Source organism: Nerophis ophidion, linkage group LG10 (assembly GCF_033978795.1).
Source record: "Nerophis ophidion isolate RoL-2023_Sa linkage group LG10, RoL_Noph_v1.0, whole genome shotgun sequence".
NCBI lineage: Eukaryota > Metazoa > Chordata > Actinopteri > Syngnathiformes > Syngnathidae > Nerophis > Nerophis ophidion.
In genome coordinates, this window is record NC_084620.1 from 1,708,279 (window position 1) to 1,715,480 (window position 7,202).

The window sequence follows — 7,202 nt, forward strand, 5'->3', positions numbered from 1 at the left end:
AAGTCTGGTGATAATGTTCCCCTTTAAAAACACAGATGAACAGACAACATTCACACACTAGGGCCAATTTAGTGTTGCCAATCAACCTATCCCCAGGTGCATGTCTTTGGAAGTGGGAGGAAGCCGAGTACCTGGAGAGAACCCGTGCAGACATGCAAAGTCCACACAGAAAGGCTGGGGATAGAACCCAGGACCTTCATATTGTGAAGCACTTGCACTAACCCCTGTTGAACCAATTACCTGCAAAGGTGTATCCCGTGGTACGGCTGCATAGGCAACATCCTCCAGCCACCATTATTTGTGCACATGTAATAGCTCTCAACCGGTTAGGCAATTCTATTTTCTCAACGTTGTGTCGTGACCGCTGAGATGAATCGCCCGCCTTGCTTACATGAAAAACTTAAAAACAATTCCACCCCCGGCCCGCCGCCCCTTCTGTTTCGTAAACATTCATTAGCGTGCGACGTTGCGATAAAGACGAGCAAGCGAGCGAGGTTAGGCGAGGCGAAAGGCACTAATGATAATCATTAAGTGTACAGTAACAGGCCCTCGCAAAGGTTAATTGAGTGCACATGATCTTTTCTTCCCGACAGACTCAAACCGAATTAGCTTGCCTGCCTGGAGAAGCAACAACGGCACAACTACCAGGAACAGACACAAGAAAAGGAGGGTGAGCACAGAGGAGCCATGAAAGCAACTTCCTTGTTTTGGTTATCTACAAGTCCAAGATGGCTAATGAGAAGAGACATGAGCGGGTCAATCCAAAGCAGTCCTCTGGTTCTGGTTCAAGGGATTCTTCAATCAATGTTTATTTATATAGCCCCAAATCACAAATGTCTCAAAGGACTGCACAAATCATTACGACTACAACATCCTCGGAAGAACCCACAAAAGGGCAAGGAAAACTCACACCCAGTGGGCAGGGAGAATTCACATCCAGTGGGACGCCAGTGACAATGCTGACTATGAGAAACCTTGGAGAGGACCTCAGATGTGGGCAACCCCCCCCTCCCCCCCTCTAGGGGACCGAAAGCAATGGATGTCGAGCGGGTCTAACATGATACTGTGAAAGTTCAATCCATAGTGGCTCCAAGACAGCAGTGAGAGTCCCGTCCACAGGAAACCATCTCAAGCGGATCACCAGCGTAGAGATGTCCCCAACCGATACAGGCGAGCGGTCCATCCTAGGTCCCGACGAGCGGTCCATCCTGGGTCTCGACTCTGGACAGCCATGGTCCATCCTGGGTCTCGACTCTGGACAGCCATGGTCATCGGACCGGACCCCCTCCACAAGGGAGGGGGGGACATAGGAGAAAGAAAAGAAGCGGCAGATCAACTGGCCTAAAAAGGAGGTCTATTTAAAGGCTAGAGTATACAAATGAGTTTTAAGGTGAGACTTAAATGCTTCTACTGAGGTAGCATCTCGAACTGTTACCGGGAGGGCATTCCAGAGTACTGGAGCCCGAACGGAAAACGCTCTATAGCCCGCAGACTTTTTTTGAGCTCTAGGAATCACTAATAAGCTGGAGTCTTTTGAACGCAGATTTCTTGCCGGGACATATGGTACAATACAATCGGCAAGATAGGATGGAGCTAGACCGTGTAGTATTTTATACGTAAGTAGTAAAACCTTAAAGTCACATCTTAAGTGCACAGGAAGCCAGTGCAGGCGAGCCAGTATAGGTATATATGTATGTATATGTATATAAAGGTATATACAGTACAGGTATATATGTATGTATATATGTATATAAAGGTATATACAGTATAGGTATATATGTATGTATATATGTATATAAAGGTATATACAGTACAGGCGTAATATGATCAAACTTTCTTGTTCTTGTCAAAAGTCTAGCAGCCGCATTTTGTACCAACAGTAATCTTTTAATGCTAGACATGGGGAGACCCGAAAATAATACGTTACAGTAATCGAGACGAGACGTAACAAACGCATGGATAATGACCTCGGCGTCTTTAGTGGACAAAATGGAGCGAATTTTAGCGATATTACGGAGATGAAAGAAGGCCGTTTTATTAACGCTTTTAATGTGTGACTCAAAGGAGAGAGTTGGGTCGAAGATAATACCCAGATTTTTTACAGAGTCACCTTGTTTTATTATTTGGTTGTCAAATGTTAAAGTTGTATCATTAAATAGAGGTCGGTGTCTAGCAGGACCGATAATCAGCATTTCCGTTTTTTTGGCGTTGAGTTGCAAAAAGTTAGCGGACATCCATTGTTTAATTTCATTAAGACACGCTTCCAACTGACTACAGTCCGGCGTGTTGGTCAGCTTTAGGGGCATGTAAAGTTGGGTGTCATCAGCATAACAGTGAAAGCTAATACCGTATTTGCGTATGATGTCACCTAGCGGCAGCATGTAGATGCTGAAGAGTACAGGGCCAAGGACCGAACCCTGGGGAACTTTAGTCCAGGGGTGCCCACACTTTTTCTGCAGGCTAGCTACTTTTCAATTGACCAACTCGAGAGGATCTACCTCATTTATATATATCATTTATATTTATTTATTTATGAAAGAGACATTTTTGTAAACAAGTTAAATGTGTTTAATGATAATACAAGCATGTGTAACACATATAGATGTCTTTCTTTCACAAAGACAAGAATATAAGTTGGTGTATTACCTGATTCTGATGACTTGCATTGATTGGAATCAGACAGTAATGATGATAACGCCCACATTTTCAAATGGAGGAGAAAAAAAAAAGTCCTCCTTTCTGTACAATACCACATGAAAGTGGTTGGATTTTGGCATCTAATTCATCCAGCTTCCATACACTTTACAAGAAAAACATTGGCGGCAAATTCCGTAGCTTGCTTGATTGACATTCACGGCACCCGAGGGTCTTGTGAGATGACGCTGGCTGCTGCCAGTTCATTATTATGAAAAAATGACAGAGAGGAAGGCGATAAACACTTTTTATTTCAACAGACTTGCGCCGTCCCTTCCGTCAAAACTCTAAAGGCCGACTGCACATTTCCTATCTTCACAATAAAAGCCCTGCTTCATGCTGCCTGCGCTAACAAAATAAGAGTCTCGGAAAGCTGGCGTGCACAAGTGATGTGCACGCCAGCTTTCTGAGGGATCGCTTGTGCACGCCAGCTTTCCGGGACTGTATTTAGTTAGCGCAGGCAGCATGAAGCAGGGCTTTTATTGAGAAGATAGGAAATGTGCAGTCGGCCTTTAGAGTTTTGACGGAAGGTACGGCGCGAGAGTCTGTTGAAATAAAAAGTGTTTGTCGCCTTCCTCTCGGTCATATTTTCATAATAATAATCTTGCAGCAGCCAGCGTCATCTCACAAGACCCTCCGGTACCGTGAATGTCATTTAAGTGACGTCTTGGTGAAGATTGATGATCACTCATTTTTAGGTCTATTTTTTTTAAAAGCCTAGCTGGAGATCGACTGACACACCCCCCGCGGTCGACTGGTAGCTCGCGATCGACGTAATGGGCACCCCTGCTTTAGTCTAACCTGGTGGTTTTCAAAGTGTGAGACAAGCTCAGCTTGAGTACAAACAAATGTGCTAAGCTTCACCTTCAGTAAGGTTTAAAAAGGCAAAGTGATGTTGTTTGTTTGTACGGCGAGACATTAAAACAGAGCAGAAATATCACAAAAAAGCCCCAGAAAATCCCCTTTTTAGGGAGTATGTCGGTTCTAACCAATCCTTGAAAAGAACAAGAACATGGAGACCTATTGGGAAACCTACGAGGGGATACGGGTGACGGCAGTGGATCTACATGACCATGACGTGGCTTTAGGCACCAGGGTCAAAACAGGCTATGGATCAAAAGACTTGTCATGGAAGTTGGGGCTGGGGTGCTTAATTAAAACCTTGAGTTAATTTCTCCAAAACAAAACCAAAATGTGACCCAGAACTTTAATGGATATACCCAAAAATTAATTAACAGTATAAAATGAGGCCTAATTTTAGGAGAGATAAAGCCGCATACAAACAGTGGGGCAAAAAAGTATTTAGTCAGCCACCGATTGTGCAAGTTCTCCCACTTCAAATGATGACAGAGGTCTGTAATTTTCATCATAGGTAAACTTCAACTGTGAGAGACAGAATGTGAAAAGAAAATCCGGGAATTCATATTGTATTTGTAAACTATGGTGGAAAATAAGTATTTGGTCAACCATTCAAAGCTCTCACTGATGGAAGGAGGTTTTGGCTCAAAATCTCACGATACATGGCCCCATTCATTCTTTCCTTAACACGGATCAATCGTCCTGTCCCCTTAGCAGAAAAACAGCCCCAAAGAATGATGTTTCCACCCCCATGCTTCACAGTAGGTATGGTGTTCTTGGGATGCAACTCAGTATTCTTCTTCCTCCAAACACGACGAGTTGAGTTTATACCAAAATGGATACATGGATGATACAGCAGAGGATTGGGAGAATGTCATGTGGTCAGATGAAACCAAAATAGAACTTCTTGGTATAAACTCAACTCGTCGTGTTTGGAGGAAGAAGAATACTGAGTTGCATCCCAAGAACACCACACCTACTGTGAAGCATGGTGGTGGAAACATCATGCTTTGGGGCTGTTTTTCTGCTAAGGGGACAGGACGATTGATCCAAGTTAAAGGGGAACATTATCAGCAGACCTATGTAAGCGTCAATATATAGCTTGATGTTGCAGAAAAAAGACCATATATTTTTTTAACCGATTTCCGAACTCTAAATGGGTGAATTTTGGCGAATTAAACGCCTTTCTGTTTATCTCTCTGGAGGGGATGACGTCAGAATGTGACGGCGCCGAGGTAATACAGCCGCCATTTTAATTTTCAACACATTACAAACACCGGGTCTCAGCTCTGTTATTTTCCATTTTTTTTACTATTTTTTGGAACCTTGGAGACATCATGCCTCGTCGGTGTGTTGTCGGAGGGTGTAACAACACTAACAGGGAGGGATTCAAGTTGCACCGAAGATGCGAAAGTGTCTGCCGCCAGACCCCCATTGAATGTACCAAAGTGTGTCAACATTTTACCGGCGATGCTAAGGCAGACATGGCACAGAGATGTATGGATAACCTGCAGATGCATTTGCAACGATAAATTCAACGAAATCACAAAGGTGAGTTTTATTGATGTTGACTTATGTGCTAATCAGACATATTTGGTCGCGGCGTGACTGCGAGCTAATCGATGCTAACATGCTACGTGAATCGACGCTAACATGCTATTTACCGGCGGTGCTAAAGCAGACATGGCACAGAGATGTATGGATAACCTGCAGATGCATTTGCAACTATAAAGTCACAGAAATCACAAAGGTGAGTTTTGTTGACGTTGACTGCCAGCTAATCGATGGTAACATGCTATGCTAATCGATGCTAACATGCTATTTACCGGCGGTGCTAAAGCAGACATGGCACAGAGATGTATTGATAACCTGCAGATGTATTTGAAACTATATTACGTTTCCTTCCACCCACATTTAATGCGAAAAAAACGCTTACCAATCGACGGATTTAAGTTGCTCCAGTGTCACAGGATGCAAAAGTCCTGATCGTTTGGTCCGCACATTTTACCGGCAATGCTAACGCATCTATTCGGCCATGCTATGGCTATGAATAGCGTCAATAGCTATTCGCTCAATAGCTTCAGTTTCTTCTTCAATACTTTCATACTCCAACCATCCGTTTCAATACATGCGTAATCTGTTGAATCGCTTAAACCGCTGAAATCCGAGTCTGAATCCGAGCTAATGTCGCTATATCTTGCTGTGGTATTCGCCATTGTTTGTTTACATTGGCAGCACTGTATGACGTCACAGGGAAATGGATAGTGGTTTCGAAGATAGCGAAAATAAGGCACTTTAAAGCTTTATTTAAGGATATTCCGGGAACGGTAAAATTTTGAAAAAAACTTCAAAAAATACAACAAGCCACTGGGAACTGATTTTTATTGTTTTTAACCCTTTTGAAATTGTGATAATGTTCCCCTTTAAGGAAAGCATGAATGGGGCCATGTATCGTGAGATTTTGAGCCAAAACCTCCTTCCATCTGTGAGAGCTTTGAATGGTTGACCAAATACTTATTTTCCACCATAATTTACAAATAAATTCTTTAAAATTCCTACAATGTGAATTCCTGGATTTTTCTTTCACATTCTGTCTCTCACAGTTGAAGTGTACCTATGATGAGAATTAGACCTCTGTCATCATTTTAAGTGGGAGAACTTGCACAATCGGTGGCTGACTAAATACTTAATCTGTCCTTCCATTTTCTTACACTAACCCTTTAAAGATCCCCCCATAAGGACTATGACTGTCCCTGGAATGGGCTTAGAGATATATATATTTAAAAAGTTACACCCCCAAGCTGTAGTCCTTGCTCAAACGGTATTGCCAATGGCCAAGTTCTCAAGAAGGCAAATCATAAATCCATAACCAATGTCTATGGTCTTTGGTCTGTGACAGGTACCAAACCATGGGAGAAAGAGCCACTAGCACCTGTGTCACCGCAGTAATGTTATTTCCAGTCATTTAAACAAGGTGTATCCCATCTTTGAGCGGTAATGGCATCCCGAGGTTCATTCTCCAAGGATTATAAGATGTCACCACCCTCCCTTTTAAATCCCGCGTCAACCTTCCTCCGCCTAAACTCCTGCCAAATCCCCTTGGAATGGTGGTCATATGTGCTCATAACTCAGCTGTGGCGGGATTATTTGCTTCAAATGCCACGGGTCAGGGTCACGGCAAACAGGAGTGTGGCCTTTCGGGAGCGGGAAAGTAAAGGTGTGGAGGTGAGTTTGTTCCACGTTGGTGTGTTTACTTTAAAAAAGAGCATCACGGTTCTTTGGGGTTCAGCTTTTAAAAGGTTTTTTGGGGTCGGCTTAGTCGGTCCAAAACTGCAGAAAAATGAAACATGATCCCAGGAAGAAGCTATCAGTTATTGTTGTCCCACCACGTCACTCTTTATTAACACAATAACGGTGATAAACAACACCCTGCGGACTCTTTTACAACCTGATCAATGCCGAGACATACAGCCTGTCTGCTTGGAGGCTTCATCACTGGGCCTGATTGGCTGCATCAAGTGCAATAAAACAACAGCGGTGGTGGTTTTATGAAGTCTTGGGATGATACCTCGCTATTATGTTTGTTGTCGCCCTGCAGCCTCCATGTTTCCACATCACTCCAACAAGCTCATAAATCCACCTCTTAGTTA